Source organism: Phyllobates terribilis, unplaced genomic scaffold, assembly GCF_046119375.1.
Source record: "Phyllobates terribilis strain yellow unplaced genomic scaffold, ASM4611937v1 Scaffold_3__8_contigs__length_932513732, whole genome shotgun sequence".
Classification (NCBI taxonomy): Eukaryota; Metazoa; Chordata; class Amphibia; order Anura; family Dendrobatidae; genus Phyllobates; species Phyllobates terribilis.
The window spans coordinates 107687064-107712880 of NW_027362763.1; the positions used below are offsets into that span (position 1 = coordinate 107687064).

At 42.8% G+C, this 25817-nt stretch overlaps 1 protein-coding gene across 2 annotated transcripts in view; it reads left to right on the plus strand.

Annotated features, from left to right (window-relative positions):
* The first annotated feature begins 2414 nt into the window (after positions 1–2414).
* ADGRF5 (adhesion G protein-coupled receptor F5) overlaps positions 2415–25817 on the plus strand; it is a 227988-nt gene continuing 204585 nt past the window's right edge. For both annotated transcript variants that reach the window (XM_073674108.1, XM_073674106.1), the window contains exon 1: positions 2415–2632. The gene's annotated coding sequence lies outside the window, so the exon portion shown is untranslated. The remainder of the gene's footprint in view (positions 2633–25817) is intronic.

The window sequence follows — 25817 nt, forward strand, 5'->3', positions numbered from 1 at the left end:
AAGTCTAGGAACACTCTGGTGCGGGGTCCTGATTAAGCACTTGAATTACTTGGAGGTTGTCGGACCCCCGTCCCTGGTGACCGCAGAACTCCGTGAGGAGCAGGGAGAAGCCTTGCAGCTGTACTCTACACCGTGAGTAAACAACCCTGGAAGTCTACCCCTATGGCCTCCAGACTCTTTATTTCTGCACTGCACCGCACCACGTAGTACCAGACCTCCTACACTACAACTCCCTCCATCCTTGTCTCTGCCCTGAGGCCCTGCTCCGCCTGTGGGGAGTAGTATCAACGACGGCTGCCGCAACATCCCACCTCAGAGGACTGCAGTAGCGCTGGTGGTCGTCACCAGGTACCACAGGTGGCGTAGTCGATAGCAACCACTCAACCCTGATAGCCCTTACATCCTTTTTAATGTGACGGCCCTGGGCATGGAATGGGTCCAGGCCACGGCTACAACCCACCAAACACCTGACCCGGCTCCGAGTACCCCCATCTTCCCAGGGCAGGGCTGCGAGCGTCACACATGTGCATGTGGGGTTTACCTGACGTGGGGAGCTCCTCCTGCTTCCAAGCGTAATATCACCTCCGGTGAAGGAGGCAGCACTAATGTGCAACCGGCCCATGGGGCGCCACAGTTCCTCACCTTGTTTTGGCTCCCACTCCTGAGAAAAAATACTGACCGAATACTGACCAAATACTGATAGTGGGGCCATGGCCTTATTCAAAGTAATTTACTAAGCAGAACTTCCACGGGTAGAGGAAGACATGCTTTACTAAGTCATGTGACGACAATTCAGATTCCTCTTCCTCACGCTGCGCTCTCCATGACCCAGAATTAGCTTTTACAATGTAAGTCTATGGAGTATGGACATAATGAGGCATCATGGACTAACATTCTAAGGCCACGGCCCCACTATCAGTTTTGGTCAGTATTCGGTCAGTATTTTTTCTCAGGAGTGGGAGCCAAAACCAGGTGAGGAACAATCAGAGAAAAGGTATAATAGAAACAGAATTCTTCATTTATCACCCACTCCTGGTTTTGGCTCCCACTCCTGAGAAAAAATACTGACCGAATACTGACCAAATACTGAAAGTGGGGCCGTTGGCTAAGGCTATGTGCCCACGATGCAGAAATGAAGCAGAAAATTTCTGCAGCATTTCTGCTTCTCCCTGGCAGAAAAACGCATGCAGATTGTACATGCGTTTTTCCTGCAGAATACATGTGGATTCACATGCGTACCCACATGCGTTAACGCATGTGTTTCCGCATGCGGACTGACAAGCACTTTCCAGGCGATAGCATCCCTTGGAAATTGCTTGTCAACTAGGTCACACTATATAAATCCATGCAAAAGGCATGGATTTATACAGTGTGACCGTAAAAATAAAAAAATAAAGCTATACTTACCTCCGATGCCCCGCCGCGTGTGCTGTCGCGCTCGTCCTGGCTTCTTCCGGGTTGCCGGCATCTCGCGAGACAGCCTGCGGTCACATGACCGTGACATCATCTCAGGTCCTGGAAGATAAGCGCTGCCGGCAAGCAGAGAGAAGCCGCCGGACAGGTGAATATAAACTTAATTTATTATTTTATTCTTTTTTTCACAGGTAGAATGGTACCCAGGTCTGGATGAGAGTCTTCTCTCCTCCAGAACTGGGTACCATCCGCACATAGAGATGCATAGAAGCCGCTTGTACAAATGTACAGACGCGGATTCTATGCGTCTCAATGCAAGACAATGGCGGCGCTTCCGCAAAATTAATGAACATGCTGCGGATTTATGAGCGCTGCAGAAACGCTGTGGAAAAATCCGCAGCATGTGCATTGACATAACGGAATGCCATTGGGGACCATGGGGTGCGGATTACCAAGCGTTTTTGATGCGTTTCCGCTGCGGAAATTCCGCAGCATAAACGCATGAAAAATGCATCGTGTGCACGTAGCCTAAAAGAGACTTCCAACTCACACATAGAGCGCAGAGTGATCTGGAGAGTCTGAATTGCCGTCTCGTGACTCCGAAGAGGAGCGAAACTTTCCATACCGGGAAGATAGGTGAGTATATTAACACACTGACACTACAGATACACAGGTTAAAGGGAAAATAAAACGTAATTAAGCCTCCTACACCACTGTTTCTGTTTCAGTTAATGACTGTATTACAATCTACATATGACAATGATGATCATTATCACCTGTCTGGTATAATTGCTTACGCACACATCTGGCTATAATGCTACAAAATCACTGACTTCGTGCAAGTGTGTCAAGAAGAAGTGATGACGATTGCTGGGATTTTTAGATTTCTCTTTTGTTCATTCACTTTGCATTTTGTTAATTGATAAAGATAAACTATTAACACTTCTAATTTTGGAAGCTTCTTACTTTCTTTTTTTTTTTGCAGAATTTTTTTTCCACACCTGCCCAGCACTTTTGCACAGGACTGCAGATAGACGGTAGTGTAGCAGTGTTTGGGGCTTGTGCGGGGAGCCGGCTCCTCTATCGGCGTCCCCCCTTACCGGAGGTGTGGTCTTCCCCTGGATATTAAGGATACAGCAGACCCTGCAGCAATCTGCCAGAGATTACCAGGACACCCTGCGATCCTGGAGCCGGGATTAGGAGAGGAGACTCGGGAAAGGTAGGAATCTCCCTAAAGTGGCTGCAGACATTGAATTCCACATTTCCAGCTGTGGCTGCAGATTCTCTTCTTCTTCTTTAGTTTCTTGAGTGAAACTTATAGAAAGGGACATTTTTTTTCCCGCTTTTCATCTTCCTGTTATTTTCTATATGAAGCTGATATCCAGCTGTGAAGACGTCCAACAATAGGAGTATATGGTAATATATTACGTTACAATGTGTTCGCGAGGCTGATATAAATCATAGCCAGCATTGATTGATTGGAAGGAAACTTTGTTTTTTTCTCCATTGATACAAATGTATACATTGTGCATTTGTCTGTATACTCGTCTGGGTGTTCTGTATACTCATCTGGGTGTTCTGTATACTCGTCTGGGTGTTCTGTATACTCGTCTGGGTGTTCAGTATTTTTCTGCAACTGGGGAACTACAAGTCTCAGCACTTTGGTCTTGGGCACAATGTTCTACTGTAAAGTTTGGAGGCTTTGAATGGGATCTGGAGGACTATAAGTCTCAGCAAATGCAGTCAGGTAGGACAAAGCTGGTCTTACTGGTCAGTCACTGCAAAGTTTTGCTGGGACTTGTGGTTCCTGGGCAGACACAGGTTTCTTGACATTATTTATGGTGATACAATGTAGCTTTTGGGTTCAGTTGAAAAGGATGCAAAATGTTGATTCTTGAGGGTCCAACAACCTACGGATTTAGCCCCCCATCATCATCATCATAACTCCTAGTGAATGATGGTTTTTATATGTGGCTCGCTCTCCATCTGTGGTCCAATTTATTAGAAGGTCGGGGAACGTGAGAGGTAGACCACGAGGGTCCTGAACATTGGGTCCTGATGGTCCACGGAGGTCCCAATAACTGGACCCCACTAGTCAATGTATCAGCCATCCTAGCCTATATTTATGCCCGGGGACAATGGGACAATCTACAGGGGGAGAGAAAGTCTTATTCCAATAGAGAAATTCTTAACTTCCAATAATCTGGCACCTAATGGTTTGGAAATCAGTGTCCTGCACCCTATAGAAGCCGTCAAGTATCTCTACATAGGGACTAAGGTCCCAGTTTATTATGTATTTTTTGTCTTGTTTTTGTGGTTTTGCCTTGGTTTAATTTGCGCCTTTTTTAAGTGTCTACACTGTACCCCTCCGCCGGTTGTTTGTTTGTTTTTTTTGTTTTTTTTTTGTGTCGTTTTTGTTTTACACTCGTTTACATCCAATTCATCAATTGCACCTTTTTTTTTTAAAAAAATAATTACATTTTTGTTGCAAATTTTACTCCAGTCTCCACCACTGAAATCATTTTATGTTCGCCTGGAATTTTTATGCAAATTTTGTCACATTTCATTGGAACATTCAACTTTTTGATCTAAAAAGGCATAATAAAAAAGGTCAAAGAATAAAGAAAAAAGAGCATTTATTAATTTTGTGAAAAAATCAAATAAAACAAAAGTGAAAAAAAAACTACAAAAAGTCATTATTTTGCTCTCTTTTTTTTTTTTCCTCTGACAGATTTCATGTCAAATTCATCAAAAATCTGAGCACATTTGGCAAACTGGAGCAAATTCACAGATTTTTTTTTTGTGTCTTTTTACACCATGTTCTCCTGTGCGCTACACTTTTTTTATACAGGTATCCACATCAAAATACTATAGCAATTTGCTCTGAATATTGTGAGTTTTTCCCTTCATTTTTGGATGAGTTTTTTACAATTTTTGTTGCAGATTTGACGCAGCATTACTTTTTAGTGCCGTTTTAATGCAGAAACAGTGGGAATCTGCAAATATAAAGGCAAATGTGGTTTTCAAAATTCTAAAAGAAATCCGCTCAGTCCGAGGAAAAAATCTGATGTGCATAACCCCATAGCATAACATTGGTCCGGGTGTGATCCGATGTTTTGTCGAATCGTACTCGGACCGACTGCTTATGGCTATGTTCACACTGCGTTTTTGCGTTTTTTTTCCTGCGTTTTTTTTTTTTTTAATGTAAATTAAAAGCTGCGTTTTACAGTACTGGCAAAAGCTATAAGATTTCAGAAATCTCATGCACACACACATTTTTTTTTTTCCTGACTAAATTGGAAAACTGCAGCATGTCACTTCTTTCAGCATTTTTGCAGCGTTTTTTCACCCATAGAAAGCAAAGCGAAAGTGCAAAAATTCAGGAAAAAACGCAGGTATCAGGTTTTGCTGCATTTTTATTGCAGAAAACTCAGGAAGTTGCACCATGTTTTTTTTGGGGGGTGGGTGCATTAAACTTTATCAGCATGCACAAGAGACAAATGTACATGAAAAAAAAAACGCAGCAAAAACGCACCAAATATGCAGCAAAAAATGCAGCCGAAAAAAAAATGCAATGTATGAACATAGCCTTAAAGTGAATTTGCAGAAATTTCTGCAGACGAAAATAATTTCCATTTATCTAAAAAAAAAAAAATGTTCTGCAACAAAAGCTGCAGCAAATACGCAACGTGTGAACTTTTCCTTAGATAAAAAAAAAAATTAAAAAAATAATTGCATAGTCCTTTCAATATGGTTTAAAAATGTCGCCTGATTAGTAAATTTTGTACTACATTATACTGTAGGGTAGTGCAACATTTTTTGTGAGTAGTAATGGCATAAGGCTGCGTTCACACAATGTGGCTGTTGTACGTTTATTGTGGTGTTTGTAAAAAAATCTCTGCCCAAAAAAAATGTGTGTGTTTTTTTTTTTTTTTCTAAAAAATGCATCATGACCGCAACGTGTGAACGCAACCTAAGGTGGTTAGTCCACGAAAAGAATTATCTCCTATCAACTGTATATGATCTCTGGGGGTCTCAGCACTGGGATCCTTACAATTCTGATTTTGGATTGTGGTCTTGACAATTAATATACTACTTTTAGGTTTTGTATTGGGATTTTTTTGGCACCTGCTGTGGCTCCCGAGCACCCCCAGATCCCCCCGTCCTCAGGATTGCAGCTGTGTTCGGCTCACATTGTTGATACCTAATGTTAGAAACGTGCTGGAACCTTTCCCTTGTGGGCAGGAAATGGAAGTGACTAGCGGGACACCCTGCTATTCAGGAAGGCAGGATATAATGTGCTGAAATCCTCTGTGACCCCTGCGCTGGCCGTATCTCTTCTCTCCATTTCATCATCGTACAGGACGATATCTGTCATAAGCGCTGAGCTAAAATGTATCATTTAATAAACTACTTTCCCAATGTGTCCTGCGGATGGGTGTTGTCCGTCTTCACAATCTGTACTTGGAGGGGAAAAATGAAGAATAGTAAATATAATGCTGCCATATAACTGCAAAATAATAGCACCATATTGTGCACTTATGCCAAAACCTAAAAGTGTCACGTGAGAGGAGAATACAAGTCCACATAACAAGGGCGTCCATAATACACACGTACGCTCAAAGTGTTAACATCCGGCTGCTGGGGCAGGAGCAAATAACAGCCGATTGGTGGGGAGTCAGGTGTCGGACCCCCACTGATCTGGAGGAGACAACTACTTACACTGTCCTGCCATGTGCAATTTTTAATTTTATGGAGCTTTCTTGTTTAATGTAGTTTTAAGCCATAATGCCATACAGTGCCTAAATAACCCCGCCATACTGTACATAACTAATAGTGCCATACAGTGCCTACATAATGGTACTATAAAGTGCAAAAGTAACAGTGCCATGCAGTGCCCAAATAACACCACCATACTGTACATAACTAATAGTGCCATACAGTGCCTACATAATGGTACTATAAAGTCCAGAAGTAACAGTGCCATACAGTGCCCAAATAACACCACCATAACAGCACCCTAGCAGTGTCATATGGGGAATAAAGAAGACTAGCACAGAGTGCTAAGTAACAGTTCTGTACACCGTATCAGTAGCAGCGGCAAACAGTAAATTAACAATACTACCATAGTATGGGCAGCACGGTGGCTCAGTGGTTAGTTCTGTTACTTTTCAGCTTTGGGATCCTGGGATCAAATCACACCAAGGAGTTTGTATGTTCTCCCTGTGTTTTCATGGGTTTTCTCCGGATTCTCCGATTTCCTCCCACACTCCAAAGACAACTGATAGGGACTGTAGATTGTGAGCCCTGATGAGGGCAGTGATGATGATGGCTGTATAGTGCTGTGGAATATGATGGCACTGTATAAAGCAAGTTAAATAAATACAAGGCAGGAGAAGGAACAGTGCCATTCAGTGCCCAAGTAACACTTTAACGCTGTGTCTAATGCACAGTACAATACACTGTCCCAAATTATTATGCAAATAATATTTTCTCAGATTTTCCCAAATTACCTATATGAATTGCAGTCATTGTAATATTCCAATCAAATAACTATTAGAGTACAATTGAAAGGTTTTTGTACAAACTGCCTATGATAACAGTATATTTTTAAAAAAATAAAACACTCAAACTGCACTCAAAATGCATGTTCCAAATTATTATGCACAGCAGAGTTTTCAACCTTTTCATTTTAATAAAGAACAAATAAATGGTCATTTTTGAAATTATAAGCATTAGCAGGTTATTACAAACTGAAATCAAACAGTTTTCAACTCAAAACTTTATTCTAGGTGATGTTACATTTGCACGTAGGACCGCTTGTTCGAAAGGAGCTTCTGCACTCTCTCGTCCATTGAATTTGTCAGGTTTTGGATGGTTTCTGCTTCAATTGTTTTGCATAAGGATAGAATACCCTCCCAGAGCTGTTGCTTAGATGTGAACTGCCTCCCGCCATCATAGACACTCCTATTGATGATGCTCCAGAGGTTCTCAATGGGGTTGAGGTCAGGGGAGCATGGGTGCCACACCATAAGTTTGTCCCCTTTTATGCCCACAGCAGCCAGAGATGCAGATGTGTTATGTGCAGCATGAGACGGTGCATTATCATGCATGAAATGATCTTGCTGCGGAATGCACGGTTCTTCTTCTTGAACCATGGCAGGAAGTGCTGTTTGAAAAACTCAACATACATTATGGAGTTCATCTTTACCCCTTCAGGGATCCTAAAAGGGCCGACAATCTCTCTCCCCATGATTCCAGCCCAAAACATTACTCCACCTCCTCCTTGTTGGCGCCGTAGCCGTGTTTTCATGGGGTGTCCACCAACCAGCCATCCTCCACTCCATCCATCTGGACCATCGAGATCATTTCATGCATGATAATGCCCCGTCTCATGCTGCACATAACACATCTGCATCTCTGGCTGCTATGGGCATAAAAGGGGACAAATTTATGGTGTGGCCCCCATGCTCCCCTGACCTCAACCCCATTGAGAACCTCTGGAGCATCATCAAAAGGAGTGTCTATGATGGCGGGAGGCAGTTCACATCTAAGCAACAGCTCTGGGAGGGTATTCTGTCCTCATGCAAAAGAATTAAAGCAGAAACCATCCAAAACCTGACAAATTCAATGGACGAGAGAGTTCAGAAGCTCCTTTCAAACAAGCGGTCCTATGTGCAAATGTAACATCACCTAGAATAAAGTTTTGAGTTGAAAACAGTTTGATTTCAGTTTGTAATAACCTGCTAATGCTTATAATTTCAAAAATGACCATTTTTTTGTTCTTTATTAAAATGAGAAGGTTGAAAACTCTGCTGTGCATAATAATTTGGAACATGCATTTTGAGTGCAGTTTGAGTTTTTTATTTTTTTTTAAATATACTGTTATCACAGGCAGTTTGTACAAAAACCTTTCAATTGTACTCTAATAGTTATTTGACTGGAAAACTACAATGACTGCAATTCATATAGGTAATTTGGGAAAATCTGAGAAAATATTATTTGCATAATAATTTGGAACACAGTGTACACTGAACCAGGGGCAGACACAGACAGAAAGGGGCCCCTGTGCAAGAACAATATGTGTGCCCCTTACAGGCCAATAGTTCTGTCTATGAGGGAAGCTGTTTGCTGCTTTGTAGGTGGTGGCGGCCCCTGCACTGCTGCACTAATGATGTCTGCCGCTGCACAAAATGTTGTGACATTTTGCATTGTTACGTCGGTGTCGGCTGTCTCCACCAACTTTTTGAAAAGTAGGAAGAGCTTGGCGGGGAGAGGACGTGGCTGAGCGCGGATGAAAAATTCAGCGCAATTTTCTCTAGAGTTTGAGCTGAAAGATGCGGAAAATTCACTAAGAGGCGCATCACTGTACAACGCCGTAATAATACTGTATGGAAATAGTGTGATGAACAGTTCCTAAATAATACCACTATACAATGCGATAATGGTGACATTTGGCTACAAACAATTTAAGAAATGCAGTCAGCGCTCTCCTTGCCACGGTCTACTTTGTTTGGAAGCGGTGCCGAGCAGTGCCATCTTTCGATACTAAAGCTTCACGTCAATGGCTGTGTCTCGCTCCTTTCTATACCGGCGGTGGACGTCTCTGCACATTCCTTTGGGCTGTTCTAATCCTCAGTCCTTCCAGTTCACTATCAGAAGAGCTGTTACTAATCCACTAATGCGCCTCTACGTGCTCTCAGATCCGGCTGATTTATGGCCGATCCTTTGCCGAACACCTTGTAAATTTGCCATTTCCTTTATAGACAAATTACAGATATGTGGGGGGGGGGGGATCCAGTAAATGCCAAACATAAAACTCTCCAGGAACCAGAGACCTCAGTGGAGTATGTATCAGTAGATAGGGGGTGTACAGAGCAGATGGCCAAAATAGTCCCCCCACCGCTCGTGCTGCCGTCAGCACTCCCTTGAGCTTCCAAACCTCTTTTTCTCGGCCGGTGTTTGCTGGTGTTTAATGTCTGCATCGGTTCTCATCATCCAGTGCAAAAAGGAGATAATTATAATATAATTATAATGATTATTATTTATCTGTCTCCATTTATTTATTGCCTTATATCCATAGAATTATTTATTGATGCTTCTTCACAGCAAAAATCTATAGAGAAAGTGTTAGAAGGTGCTAATGGTTCCTGCAAATTACTCCTCGATTGTTAACTTCTCCATGATCATTACATAGTCAGCATATTGTATGGAGAAAAGTATGTGCCCCCTCTACATTACATCTTCAGGAGCTTTTATAATGTCCCATTTTATATCCAAAGACATTAACATGGAGTTGTTCCTCCCTCAGCAGATGCAACAGCCTCCGCTCTTCTGGGAAGGATTTCTACAAGATTTTGGAGGCATCTGTGAGAATTTTTGCCCCTTCATCCAAAAGAGCATTTGTGAGGTCAGACTCTGATGTTGGGGAGAGGCCGAGCTCACAATCTCCGTTCATCCCAAAGGAGCTGGATGGGATTGAGGTCCAGGCTCTGGGCCAGTCATGTTCTTCCCACCAAATTCCCCCAACCATTTCTGTATGGACCTTGTGCACTGGGCACCATCCTGGGGAACAGCAAATAGCCTTAGCCAGACTCATCCATCAGACACAGATAGAGAGGTGTGACCGTCACTGCCAAGAACACATCTCCAGAGTCCAGTGGTGGTGACTTTACACCACTCAATCCGATGCTCGACATTGTGCTTGGTGATGTACGGCTGCATGCAGCTGCTCGACCATGAAGCTCCAGGCGAGGGCGCAGTGTTTCTGCTGATGTTATACCAAAGGAGGTCTGGACTGTGCAGTTATGGAGTCAGCAGAGCGGTGGTGACTTTTTTGCCCTCTGTTCCTCAGTACTCGGCCCCCTCTCTGTAACATTACGGGTTCTCCACTTTATGGCTGAGTTTCTGCAGTTCCTTCCACTTCTCCATAATATCACTCCCAGGAGATGGGAGAAGATTCAGGAGGAAGAAATATTATGAACGGACTTGTTACCCCGGTGGCTCCTATTACAGGACCGCACCAGTACCATTGAGCTCTGCATCACAGGCCGTTCTGTCACGTTACTACAGGCAGACGGCATGACGAGGGGCCGTATCTTATACACTGGGGGAGGCTAGTTGGGGCCGGATGTTATACACCGGAGGAATGAGGTCCGGATGTTACATACCATGGGTGATGGGGCCGGATGTTATACACCGGGGGAGAGAGAGGCCAGAGGCCAGATGTTATACATCAGGGGAGTGAGGGCCGGATATTATACAGAGGGGGAGTGGGGCCGCATTTTATACAGTGGGGGAGTGGGGGGGCGTGTATTATACGCTAGGGGTGATGTGGCCGGATGTAATAAACCAGGGGAGTGAGGACCGGATGTTATACACCAGTGGACGAGGGGCAGGATGTCATACAACAGGGGCCTTTGGACTGAAGGAGAAACCTGAATTCAATGAATGACATGTGTCATATATATATATATATATATATATATATATATATACTGTATATCTATAATATAACGGTAGATACATCCCTCTGTCCGAAGCCTCTATAGACTGCACAAGCGCGATGCGCCTGCGCAGTCTGGCTCCAGACAGAAGACCGCATCCAGCCGTTACAGGTAAGAGGAGTATATGGCGCTGGAGATCGCTGTATGCATAGGTACTGAATGCATACCGTGATCTCCAACGCCATAAGGACATACTTGCCTGACCCGGAGGAGTGTTGCCGCAGCCCTCTGTTCTGGCCGGGGGTGGACTGCGGCATCGAAATCGGCACATGAGCATAGCGCGCTATCCAGTGCCATTTTACTGAAAACACATTTGCAGTGTGTCTTCAACAAAATGGCGCCGGACAGCGCGGTATGGGTACGCGCGAACTCCGGCGCCACACTCCTCCCCGGCAGGAGCACAGGGAAGAAAAGTGAGTAGAACTGTTTTGTTTTTTTAGTGTGTGCGCAGCGTGATGGGAATGAGGGGCCATGCATACCAAGATTGGGGGATGAGGAGTACCATGCTTAATAGGATATGAATGAGGGGCCATTCATACCAGGATTGGGGATGAGGGGTCATACATACCAGGATAGCGATGAGGGGGGCCATACATGCCAAGATTTAGGGATGAAGGGTACCATGTTTACCAAGATACGGATAGGGAGCCACACATACCAGGATAGGGATGAGGAGGCCATACATACCAGGATTGGGGGATGAGGGGGTACCATGCATACCAGGATAGGGATGAGGGGGTACCATGCATACCAGGATAGGGATAAGGGGAGCCATGCATACCAGGATTGGGGAGGAGGGGTGCCATGCATACCAGGATGGTGATGAAGGGGGCCATATGTACCAGGATAGGGATGAGGAGGGCCATTTATACCAGGATGAGAAGTGAGATACATGCCAGGATTGGAGATGAGGGGTACCATGCATACCAGGATTGGGGATGAGTGGTACCATGCATACCAGGATAGGGATGAGGGGGGCCATACATACCAGGATGGGGATGAGGGGGGCCATACATACCAGGATTGGGGATGAGGGGGGTCATGAATACCAGGATTGGGGGAATGAGGGAGCGCCATGCATACCAGGATTGGGGGAATGAGGGGGGGCCATGCATACCAGGATTGGGGGAATGAGGGGGGCCATGCATACCAGGATTGGGGGAATGAGGGGGGCCATGCATACCAGGATTGGGGGAATGAGGGGGGTCATGCATATCAGCATTGGGGGAATGAGAGGGGCCATGCATATCAGGATTGGGGGAATGAGGGGGGCCATACATATCAGGATGAGGGGTGCCTTGCATACCGGGATGGAGGGGTGCCATATACTAGGATGGGGGATATTAACAGAATTGGAGTACATCTATAATATAACCAGGGATGTGTCCTTCTGTCCGAAGCCTCTATAGACTGCACACGCGCGATGCACCTACACAGTCTGACTCCAGACAGACGAACGCATCCAGCCGTTACAGGTAAGAGAAGTATATGGCACTGGAGATCGCGGTATGCGTAGACATTGACACTGGCGCCATAAGTACTTACCTGACCCGAAGGAATGTTGCCGCGACACCTCTGTTTTGGTCCGGAAGAGGAGTGCGGCCTCAGAATTTGCGAGCCATTTTAGTGAAGATACATTGGTGCCAGAGAGTGCGGTATGGGCACACGCGTATTCTTGCGCCACACTCCTGCCCCGGCCTCCAGATGGGGGCTGCACGTAACAGGATGGGGGCTGCATGTAACAGGATGGGGGAGCATATACCAATAAAAATGCTCGCCACCCGGGCATAGAACGGATTCAATAGCTAATATATATATATGTTTGTGTGTGTACAGTGGGGAAAAGAAGTATTTGATACACTGCCGATTTTGCAAGTTTTCCCACCTACAAAGAATGGAGAGGTCTGTAATTTTTATCGTAGGTACACTTCACCTGTAAGAGACAGAATTAAAAAAAAAAAAGACCGAAAATCACATTGCATGAATTTTACATACTTATTTCATGCAATAAAATGCAAATTAATTATTTGATACAATAGAAAAACAGAACTTAATATTTGGTCCAGAAACCTTTGTTTGCAGTTACAGAGGTCAGACGTTTCCTGCAGTTCTTCACCAGGTTTGCACACACTGCAGCAAGGATTTTGGCCCACTCCTCCATACAGATCTTCTCCAGATCTTTCAGGTTTATCAGGGCTGTCACTGGGTAACATTGAGTTTCAGCTCCCTCCAAAGCTTTTCTATTTGGTTCAGGTGTGGAGACTGGCTAGGACACTCCAGGACTTTGAAATGCTTCTTACGGAGCCACTTCTTAGTTGCCCTGGCTGTGTGTTTCGGGTCATTGTCATGCTGGAAGACCCAGCCATGACCCATCTTCAATGCTCTAACCGAGGAAAGGAGGTTGTTGGCCAGAATCTCGCAATACATGACCCCATCCATCCTCCCTTCTATACGATGCAGTCGTCCTGTCCCCTTTGATGAAAAGCACCTCCAAAGTATGATGTTTCTCCCACCATGCTTCACAGTTGGGACGGTGTTCTTGGGATTGTACTCATCCTTCTTCCTCCAAATAAGGCGAGTGGAGTTGATACCAAAAAGTTCTATTTTTGGTCTCTTCTGACCACATGACCTTCTCCCATGCCTCCTCTGGATCATCCAGATGGTCATTGGTGAACTTCAAACGGGCCTGGACATGTGCTGGCGTGAGCACGAGGACCTTGCGTGCCCTGCAGGATTTTAATCCATGACGATGTACTGTGTTACTAATGATAATGTTTGAGACTGTGTTCCCAGCTTTCTTCAGGTCATTGACCAGGTCCTCCCGTGTAGTTGTGGGCTGATTCCTTACCTCTCTCAGAATCATCCTTACCCCACGGGGCAAGATCTTGCATGGATCCTCAGATCGAGGAAGAGTGACAGTCATTTTGCTTTTCTTCCATTTTCTAATAATTGTGCCAACAGTTGTTGCCTTCTCACCGAGCGGTTTGCCTATTATCCTGTGGCCCATCCCAGCCCTGTACAGGCCTACAATTTTGTCCCTGGTGTCCTTAGACAACACTTTGATCTTGGCCATGGTGGAGAGGTTAGAGTGTGATTGATTGTGTGTTGACAGGTGTCTTTTATACAGGTAACGAGTTCAAACAGGTGCATTTAATACAAGTAATGAATGCAGAGTAGGAGGACTTCTTAAAGAAAAACTAACAGGTCTGTGACAGCTAGAATTCTTGCTGGTTGGTAGGTGATCAAATATTTATTTCATGCAATAAAATGCAATTTAACTATGTAAAAATCATACAATGTGATTTTCTGTTTTTTCTTTTTTATCTTCTGTCTCTCACAAGTGAGGTGTGCCTACGATAAAAATTACAGTTTTCTTATTCTTTGTAGGTGGGAAAACTTGCAAAATCGGCGTGGGTTTCCCCTGGGTTCTCCGGTTTCCTCCCACACTCCAAAGACATACTGATGGGGCTCACAATCTAAATTCACTAACGGGGACAGTGTCGATAATGTCTGTAAAGTGCTGTGGAATTAATGGCGCTGTATAAGGGAGTAAAATAAATAAATATATATAGTCTACAACCCGAAGTGTTGGGTTGTGATGATCACCAGTTCCCGTCCTTTCTCCCGGCTCTCCGCCCGTTCTCATACGTTACAGTAAATGTCCGTCTGCTCCTCTACGACCTTTGTCTCCTCTTAGTTGTGGAATCTCAGACATGAAGCTGAATCTTTTATGTGGAGTTTATGACTCATTTCCACAAGGTTCTTGGGTGATGGGCACTACTTACTATATTATTTAGGGGCTCTATAAACAAGCTACAAGAAAAAATTGTCTTTTGGCTATTTTTCATGTGTCTGTGGCGGGCAGGTGGCACAGCTCTATCGGAGGGCACCTTTAGTGATCGCGAAGTTACCGGATTTCCCCGACGTTAAGCGAAATCTGAACCCTCCAGATGGAAAAATCTGAATATTGTTTATATAAAACTAAGTTTTGTGTATCTGACATTTTCTAAATGACCCAGGAAAATTTCATGTGAGATGTGAAGCCATGCGATGCGAGAGCGTCACCAGCCCTTATCTCGTGTGTGCAGTTATGGGGACACAATTCTCAGCCGCTGCCGTCTGTAATGTCAATAGTTTCACAGGGAGATATTGCTGGCTACGTAAAGATTGTCTACCACATATTGTCTACACTTCCGCTCCAGATGAATGCTCTATTTTTATCCCCCGATTTTCTCCTCCATTGTGTACACCGAGCGCGGGACGTGGACGTTGACTTTCCAGAGTGCTACTTTCTCATAAAGTAACTTCCATGGAGAGATCAGACTCAGCCGGTAATGAATTATTGGCGTTATTTAGACAATTTTTTTTCAGCAAACAGCGCCACCCCTGTATGCAGGTTATATGTGGTATTGCATCTAAGCCCCATTCTTTTTAAAACCGCTTAGTCTGCAATATTTAACAAAAAAAAAAAAATCAGCCACTTTCTTTTGCTGTGTATATTCTTTTTCTTCATTTTTGAGAATTGTTTTTCCCTAAACCCCATAACTACTCTATCTTGCCATCGAAACAGCCGAACGAGGACTTGTTTTCTCATGGGACGAGTTGTTGTTTTGAACGACGCCATTCATTTTACCATGTACTGTACTGAAAAAAAAGAAAAAAAGTCTTAATTTGGTGAAAAAACCTTCCATAATTAAGCTACTGTTGTTTGGGGTTTTGTGTTTATAGTAATTATTGTGCAGCAAAAAATGACCGTGCGACATGATCCTACAGGTCAGTACAATTACAGAGATATCAAACTTATAGGGTTTATTTATATACAGTGCATATAAAAGTCTGCACACCCCATGGTAAAATGCCAGTTTTTTTCTCCCCAAAAAATATCACACCACGAAGAAACATTTCAGAACTTTTCCCACCTTTAATGTCGCCCACAATCTGTACAATTCCATTGAGAAACAAACTGAATTATTTTTGGGTGGGAAAAAGAAAAAAAAAATACAAATAATAATGTGGTTGAATAAATATGCACACTCTTAAACTAATACTTTGTTGAAGTATCCTTTGAATTTATGACAGTATTCAGTCTCTTTGGATATGAGTCTATCAGCATGGCACATCTAAAATTGGCGATCTTTGCCCACTCTTCCTTGTGGTAGCTCCAAATCTGCCAGATTGTGAGGGCATCTCCTGTGTACAGCGCCCTCTTCAGGTCACTCATGGATTTTCTATTGGATTCAGATCTGGGCTCTGACCAGACAATTCCAAAACTTAGATCTTCTGGTGAAGACATTCTTTTATTGATTTGGAGGTCACTTAGGGTCATTGTGATGCTGAAAGGTGAAATTCCTCTTCATCTTCAGCTTTTTTTTTATCAGAGGCCTAAAGGTTTTGATGCAAAATTGACTGATATTGAATTGTTCAGAATTCCCTCCACCTTGACTAAAGCTTCAGTTGCAAATGCTGAAAAACAAAAGCACAATGCTGCCTCCACTATGCCTCACTGTGGGTATTGTGATCTTTTGGTGACGCGCAGTGTTGGCTTTGCGCCAAACATACCTTTTTGGAATTATGGTCAAAAAGTTCACCCTTGGTCTCATCAGATCATAACAGGTTTTCCCACATGCTTTTGCCAGACTTAATGTAGGTTGTGGCAAAACAAAACTGGGCTAGGATGTATTATTTTTGGTAAGAAAAGGCTTCTATCTTGCCCCCTACACAGGCTTGACATATGAAGAATACGGGAGATTGTTGTCACATGCAGAAATTTCTGCATCTCCCTTAATGTTGCTGAAGGCCTCTTGGTAGCCTGAAAGGACCAATTTTCTTCTTGTATTTTCAGCACTTTTTCATCAGTTTTAGATAATGTCACTGTTGTGCCAAATTTAAACCACTTCTTGATAACATCTTCAAAGTGTCCAGTGGTATATCTAATGCCTTGAATATTGAACAATGAGATCCCTTTGCTGTGTTGTAAGCTGTGTACGGACCTTGGCTTTTGCTGTAAAATGCAACCAAGTAAATGCCAGGAAAATCCTTCTAGAACAACAAAACTTTATTTGGGGTTAATCAGAATCCCTGTAAATTATAGACGCTGTGCACTGACTACTATGTAAATGAGTGTGAGTGGGATTTGCTAATTCTAAACAAAACCATATTCCCAATTATAAGAGGGTGTTCATGTAGCACCCCGAGGGCTCGGCTGCTACAGTGGTATTGCACCTCGAACCAGAGGTGTGATATTACACCCCCCGGTAAGGATGGAGTATGGACCAGGACTCAGTAGGCTGCATGCACCACACACACCCCATTTCCGAGGGACAGGTCAACGGTGCTCCCACGAGACAGGAGTGCAGGCACGACAGCATCTGTCCCTGTCTGGAGTGGGGAGGGTAAGGAAAACCCAGTGGTGTAGGAGCAGATAGGGGTGGGTTTCTGGGCATAGGCAGGAGCCCATTGGTTGCTAGTCACCTGGGCTCACACATAAGGGAGGTATATAGGGTGGGCACCATCTTGGTTAAGTCAGTGCAGTCTGAGGAGAAGTGACAGGGAGCAGAGCTGCTGCATGGGCTCTGCTTCACGGGCAGGCCTTGTCAGGAGGCCGGAGCCTGAGAGAGAGAAGAAAGAACAGAAAGGAAAGTAAGAAAGGAAACAAGGAACAGGAACACAGAGAAAGGCCCAGAGACACGAGGACAGAAGGAACCCTAAGGACCCAGGAGACTGCGGGTGACGGGTTGGCAGAACAGGGTACCGGAACCCAAATTGATGGAGGCAACAGATTCCTCAGCCAAAGACTGGAGGTTGTGACCACAGCTTGGTGCGACCCCTCACTACATCCACCAGGAAAGCATACCGCATAGGATCAGGGAAACCGGAGATGGGTTTTGCCAACAGAAGGCCCGAGGAAGCTGGACAAAGGTGGGTCACTGGTGGGGACGGCCAGTAGAAAGGAAGAGAGGGGAGCTCTGAACCACGCTCTGGAATTGCCTGGGAGTTGACCGAGTCCCTCACCTGGTGGACGCAGCACGGCTTGGGCCGTCATCGCCTGCAGGATTGACCGAATAACAACTGTGAGTAAAGCATTGGAAACTGCAATTACAAGTCTCTGTGTTTCATCGCCGCACCAGCACCATTAGGACTGGGACGCTCACACCATTACTCCCATCATCCACACTAGCTGCCCTGAGGCAATACTTCTCCCGTGGGGAGTTATCCCATACTTGGCTGCGCCTACAACATCAGCCTCAGCGGTCTGCAGCGCAGCGGCAGTCCCCACTGACCGCAATCCACGGGTGGCGTAGTCGGACATTTGTTATTACACTAAGACTGCCACTGAATTGACCACCCTGGGCACGGACCGGGTCACCGCCACAGAGACTACAACCCCCAGCGATCCGGCTCCGGGTACCCCCTGCACAGCACAGGCCCAGGGGGCGCGTCATTCACACTTCTGCAACCACATTATTTTAATTTTGCTCTTTTTATTTTTCCCCTCAAAATAACTCCCATTTGTTTCTTAATGGATTTGTACAGATGATGTGGCGGTGACATTAAAGGTGGAAAAAAATCTGAAATGATTCTTCATGGTAGTATTTCTTTTATATGAGAGAAACCTGCCATTTTACCAGAGTGTATAGACTTTTTATATCCACTGTATGTGCACACAGAGTCTTTTTGCAGAGTTTTTGGAGCAGAATCTTTTTTTGCTCAGTTCCTTTTCAAGGAAGAACATTAAAGGGGTTAAATATCTCCCACCGCTAAGTGTCTTCATGATTATAATCTTTAGGGACTGGTTGCAGCTTTGCATGGTGTAAAAGTCCAATATGCGATCATTATGTTTCCCATTTAACCATCTCTATGATTCTCTGTACATGCTCTAGATACACATAGAATTCTCGCTCTCTCTAAATGATCATGGCACAGATAGTACCGCCTCCATATCTCTAATTATTAATAAATGATTTAGGCACAGATAGTGCTTCCTCAATGTCTCTCAATGTATTTGATGTAGTCACATAAAATACTGCCTTCCAGCCCAAGCTCATTGGATCTTCATGTAAATAGATAATGTGAATATAGATAGTACTGTCTCCTTGTCTCTCTCTCTCTAAAAATTATAAATATAGTAGTAGGTATTCTACTACTGGTACATCTGTAAGCACGGATAGCCTTCATGTCTCTACATGTATTTATTATGGACTGTAAAAGTACTGCCTCCCTGTCCCTTCATATAATTGATGTAGGTACAGATAGTACTATGTTTCTGCCTCACCTAGTAAAAATGAATGTAGACAAAGATACATGTCAATGAAGTAGTTACAGAGATACTGAATCCCTGGAATTTTATAAGAGTAAATAGTAGTCTATCCGTGCCTGCATAAATTAAAAAAAATACGTAGATGTAGATAGTACAGCTTCTATGTCTTACTCTGTCAATTTTGAAACGATATATAGTAGTACCTCTCTGTTTAAACCTTTAAATGATTTAGGCACAGATAGTACTGCCTCCTTGTCACCCAATAAGTGATGTAACTACAGATGCCAGTACTTTCCTTTCTCATCCTCTACATTATATAAGTACAGTCAGTACTGTCTTCTTGCCTCCCCCTGTAAATCATGTAACTACAGATATCTCTAAATTATATAGGCACAGACAGTACTGCCTCCTTGTCTTCCCCTGTAAATCATACCAGTAGTACTTTCTTGTCTCATCCTCTAAATTTATATAGACACAGACAGTACTGCCTCCTTGTCTTACCTTGTAAATCATGCCACTGCAGATATTATCATAGAATCATAGAATCATAGAATGGTAGAGTTGGAAGGGACCTCCTGGGTCATCTGGTCCAACCCCCTGCTCAAAGCAGGATTCACTAAATCATCTCAGACAGACGTCTGTCCAGCCTCTGTTTGAAGACGTCCATTGAAGGGGAACTCACCACCTCTCGTGGCAGCCTGTTCCACTCATTAATCACCCTAACTGTCAAAAAGTTTTTTCTAATATGTAATCTGTGTCTCCTCCCATTTAGTTTCATCCCATTGCTTCTAGTCTTTCCTTGTGCAAATGAGAATAAAGATGATCCTTCTACAATGTGACAGCCCTTGACATATTTGTAGACAGCTATTAAGTCTCCTCTCAGTCTTCTTTTTTGCAAGCTAAACATTCCCAAATCCTGCAACCGTTCCTCATAGGACATAGTTTGCAGACCAGTCACCATTCTGGTCGCTCTTCTCTGAACTTGCTCCAGTTTGTCTATGTCTTTTTTAAAATGTGGTGCCCAAAACTGTACACAGTATTCCAGATGAGGTCTGACCAAAGAGGAGTAAAGACCGATAATGACTTCACGTGATCTAGACTGTATGCTTCTGTTAATACATCCCAGAATTGTATTTGCCTTTTTTGCTGCTGCATCACACTGTTGACTCATGTTCAGTCTATGATCTATTAGTATACCTAAGTCTTTTTCACATGTACTGTTGCTTAGCTCTATTCCTCCCATTCTGTATATGCTTTTTTCATTTTTATTGCCCAGATGTAGTACTTTGCATTTTTCCCTGTTAAAAACCATTCTGTTGTTTGCTGCCCACTGCTCCAGTTTATTTAGGTCTTTTTGAATCCTCTCTCTCTCTTCTCTAGTATTAGCTATCCCTCCTAGCTTTGTGTCATCAGCAAATTTAATCAGTTTACCCTCAATTCCTTCATCTAAATCATTGATAAAGATGTTGAACAATACAGGTCCCAGGACGGAGCCCTGTGGTACCCCACTTGAGACATTCATCCAGCTGGATGTGAAGCCATTTACAACCACCCTTTGAGTCCGATCACTAAGCCAGTTATGAATCCATCTAACAGTTGCCTTGTCCATTGCATACTTGGTCATTTTTTCAATAAGGATGGTGTGAGATACTTTGTCAAATGCTTTGCTGAAGTCAAGATATACTATATCTACAGCATTTCCCTGATCCACCCAGTCAGTGATTCTGTCATAGAAGGAAATTAAGTTAGTCTGACATGACTTGTTAGTTACAAACCCATGCTGACTCTGGTTAATCACTTCATTCTTATCCATGTACTTACATACATGTTGTTTAATAATTTGTTCAAAGATCTTTCCTGGTATAGAAGTCAGACTCACCGGCCTATAGTTCCCTGGGTCCACCTTCTTCCCCTTTTTGAAGATAGGAACAACATTTGCTCTTCTCCAGTCTTCTGGGACTTCTCCTGTTCTCCAAGAATTTTCAAAGATTATGGAGAGTGGTTCTAAAATTTCTTCTACGATCTCCTTCAGTACTCTGGGGTGTAATTCATCTGGACCTGGAGACTTGAACTCATTTATGTTAGCTAAATATTCCCTCACAATCTTTCTGTTTACAGATAACTTGGATTCTTCTATTCCTTTGAAAGGACAGTGAAGATCAGTTGATGTTACATTTTCTTTCTGAGAGAAAACAGATGCAAAATAGGAATTAAAAAGTTCGGCCTTCTCAACATCCTCTCTTACCATTTCTCCATTTTCATCCTGTAAAAATCCTATAGCATCTTTGACTTTTCTTTTACTTTTGACATACCCCCAAAATTCTTTTTTATTGCTTTTGACATATCTTGCAAGCCTTAATTCATTGTCAGCTTTAGCTAACCTGATACGTGCCCTACAGGATCTGCAGGCTGCATTATAATCTTCTTTAGATATGCCTCCCTCTTTCCATTTAATAAACATTTCTTTCTTTCTTTTTAGCATGTGTTTAAGTTCTGTGTTCATCCATCCTGGTTTCCTTAAATGCTTCCCATTCTTCCTACTTTTCGGGATTGTTAACGATTGTGCTTTGAGAATCTCATTTTTAAAAATTTCCCATCCTTCCTGGACATTTTTGTCCTTAAGGACATCCAGCCATTGGATCCCTCCTATTCTCTTTCTGAGTCTCTTAAAATCTGCCTTTCTAAAATCTAACCTTGAAGTTTGAGTCTTCACATGTCTTCCTCCTCTAGTTATCCAAAATTCTATAATAGCATGATCGCTGCCTCCTAGGGTCCCAGCCACCTTTACCTCCTCAACCATTTCCTCCCTGTTTATAAGGATTAGATCCAAAGTAGCAGATCCCCTTGTTTTCTCCCCTACCTTTTGGAAGATAAAGTTGTCAGCAAGAGAGGATAAGAATTTGCTTGACCTGTTAGTTTTACTTGAGAGAGATTCCCAACAAATGTCTGGATAGTTGAAATCTCCCATGACCACTACGTCATATTTTTTGGAGAACTTGGTCATTTGATACATAAAGAGTTCATCCATATCTTCAGCTTGCCCAGGTGGCCTGTAGTAAATGCCTACAATGGTGTCCTTTCCGTTGTTCTCTCCTTTTATTCTTACCCAAACAGTTTCCACAGAACTCCCAGTCTCTGAAGCTTCAATCTCTGTGCAGATATACGCTTTTCTAACATACAATGCAACACCTCCTCCTCGTTTATCAAGTCTGTTTCTTGCAAATAAGTTGTATCCTTATTTGCAAGAATAGTACTTTCTTGTCTCATCCTCTTAAGTTAAATAGGCACAGACAGTACTGCCTCCTTGTCTTACATTGTAAATCATGCTACTACAGATAGTAGTACTTTCTTGTCTCATTCTCTAAATGATATAATCACAGGCAGTACTGCTTCCTTGTCTTACTTTGTAAATCATGCCACTACAGATAGTAGTACTTTCTTGTCTCATCCTCTAAATTATATAATCACAGGCAGTACTGCCTCCTTGTCTTACATTGTAAATCATGCCACTACAGATAGTAGTACTTTCTTGTCTCATCCTCTAAATTATATAATCACAGGCAGTACTGCCTCCTTGTCTTACCTTGTAAATCATGCCACTACAGATATTAGTACTTTCTTGTCTCATCCTCTAAGTTAAATAGGCACAGACAGTACTGCCTCCTTGTCTTCCCCTGTAAATTATGTAAGTACAGCTTGTTGCACTTTCCTCTCTTATCCTATATATTATATAGGCACAGATAGTACTGCTTCATTGTCTCTCCTTACATAACAAGTCATGCTGCAACCTACGGAGAAACTAGAAAGAATAATGACCATTAGGTTCAGAAATAAAAAGCTACATTTTTCAGAAAGAAGAGATTGCTAGATATATAAGAAAAGATATTATATCAACATGTAACTGTTGACTGGCAAATTTATTAAGAGAGGTGTACAATTTTCTTTCAATGTAAATGATATTATGATGGGCATAAAGGACACAGGTGGCAGTTTCCAAATTCTTGCATCTATAGCAAATGTGTAGATAGGGCTCTGATAGGGCTCCGTACGGTGTCTTAGCCGTGAGCGTTACTACCTGGCAATCACTCAATATAAGATGTAGTTACATTTGCCATCAAAAACATAAGAAATGTCAAAGGGAAAAATCAAAGTCGTCTCGGAAATCCTCTGTTGTTAAACACGAGTCATAAAATAAAGATTTAATCGGCCCAAATTTCAAACATAGTAAGGTAGAAAAATAGACACAAGGTCCTCGAAGTAAACATAGAGAGTAACAATGCTTCTAAATAAGATGACGGAGTTCAGCCTCAGTTAATAACGGGCCAAGTTGGCAAACGCCGCTGATCATCTGCTGCTATGTGCTACGCTTGTTATCCTTTGTATTCCGGCCATCCTTTCATGGACTGTTCCTTGTTTCATAGCAGCTTTGCTTTATTTGATGATTTCTACACTTTAAGCGCTTGTGGCTTTGCTTTGATATATTCGGTGTTGTGCTTCTATATGTGTGACTGCATCGTTTGCTATTATATACAGTATAGTGTTACGCTTTGTGTTTGTTTGTCTCTACAATTGTTATTATTATATATGATGTTATGCATTATATGAAATATATATGTGGGTTCAGTTTGGTTACTTTTATATATGGTGTTATGCTTCCTATAAGTTCAGTATTTGGTCAGTATTTTACATCAGTATTTATAAGCCAAAACCAGGAGTGGGTGATAAATACAGAAGTGGTGACGTGTTTCTATTATACTTTTCCTCTGATTGTTCCACTCCTGGTTTTGGCTTACAGATACTGATGTAAAATACTGACCAAATACTGAACGTGTCCTTACATATAGGCCCCGATTCACCAAGACAAGCGATTTTCTTGATGATGGGGCATGGTAGATGAGATGCTCATGATTTTATGAAGAGGTGCATGCCTCTTCATGAATCTGGAGCATCTGACGAGTGGCATGTGCCTCATTTTGTCACGTTAGAAATCTTACTCCAGTCAGGGACTTGAGTGAGTTTTCTCAGCAAATCAGAGGCCAGTGATTTACTATGATATTGAGTCTTTTGCTGTGCATACATGTGTTTAGTATGGTTTACTACGATATTGAGTGTTTTGCTTTGGCTTTGTATACATGTGTTTAGTAAATCTAGGCAATGTGTGAAAAAAAAAAAAATATATATATATATATATATACTGTATATATATTATTGTGGTATGACTCCTCAATTGGACGCTTCTGGAAGTATACTCAGGAACCCGGGTTTTCTTTGCGGGCTTTATTAACACCATAAGGCTATGTGCCCACGTTGCGGACCTGAAGCATATTTTTTACGCATCTCCCTGGCGGGAAAATCGCATGCGGATATTACATGCGGTTTTCCCGCCAGGTAGAAACGTTTCTGAGGCGTCTTTGCATGCATTTCCGCATGCGGGTTATCAAGCACTTCTCCAAGTGATTATAAGCATCACTTGGAAAAGTGCTTTGACAGCTTGTTCACACTATATATATCCATGCAACCGGCATGGATTTATATAGTGTGACCAAGTAATAGTTAAAAAAAAGAATCAGAATGGTAAAAAATAAAAAAATAAAGTTTATACTCACCTACCGATGCATTCTCTGCCCCGTCCGGAGTCTTGAGCGGCTCACGCTGTTGTGTGCAGGACCTGCGGTGACGTCATTGAGTCATGTGATGGGTCACATGACTCATGACGTGGCAGGTCCTTCAGACAACAGCGCGACGGAGGGAAAACATCAGAAGATAAGTATAAACTTTATTATTTTTTTTTTTTTACAGGTTCTTTGGTACCCAGGTCTGGATGAGAGTCTCCTCTCCTCCAGACTTGGGTACCATCCGCACATTGATTCCGCTGCGCTTCCGCAAAATTAATGAACATGCTGCGGATTTTTGACCGCAGCATATACGCTGCGGAAAAATCCGCAGCATGGGCATTGACATTGCGGAATGCCATTGGGGACCATGGGGTGCGGATATACATGCGTTTTACAAGCGTTTACGCTGCGGAAATTCCGCAGCATATACGCTTGAAAAACGCTACGTGGGCACACAGCCTAAAGCTCTGCACTCCAGCAAAATAAACACAGCCTTACTTGGCAAATCAGCAAAACAAAAGATAATCTATTATTATATATAGAAAAAAATGCAACCTCTGCCTTTTAAATATATTTATACAGATAATTTAACACTGTCCGACCAGCTGATAATGCTGTAGGCGCAGCAATTGAATGAGCACTTCACTTTAGTGTATTGATTGTTGTTGGAAAAAAAGGACAGAAGGCAATTATATAAATCAATATATATATATTACAGCCATCATGCAGGACTTCAGTGTCCAAGAGATAATGGGAGTAGCTTAACCACCAGGAGAACTTTTGATAGTCCTGCATGGTGATCTGCTTTGTTCATTATACATAATGTAAAGCATGGATGGGCAAAATATTGTAAAGTTATAGTAATATTTTTGCGTACTGTATACATGTTATACATTGAACTCAATGTTAAATTTGTATGTAGTGAGCTCCCTCTAGTGGTGGCTGCAGGCAGTCAGATTATTTTTTAGATCAATGCCTTTGCAGGGGGTTTGGAGCTTTGTATCAGACAAACAGAGCAGTGATGAC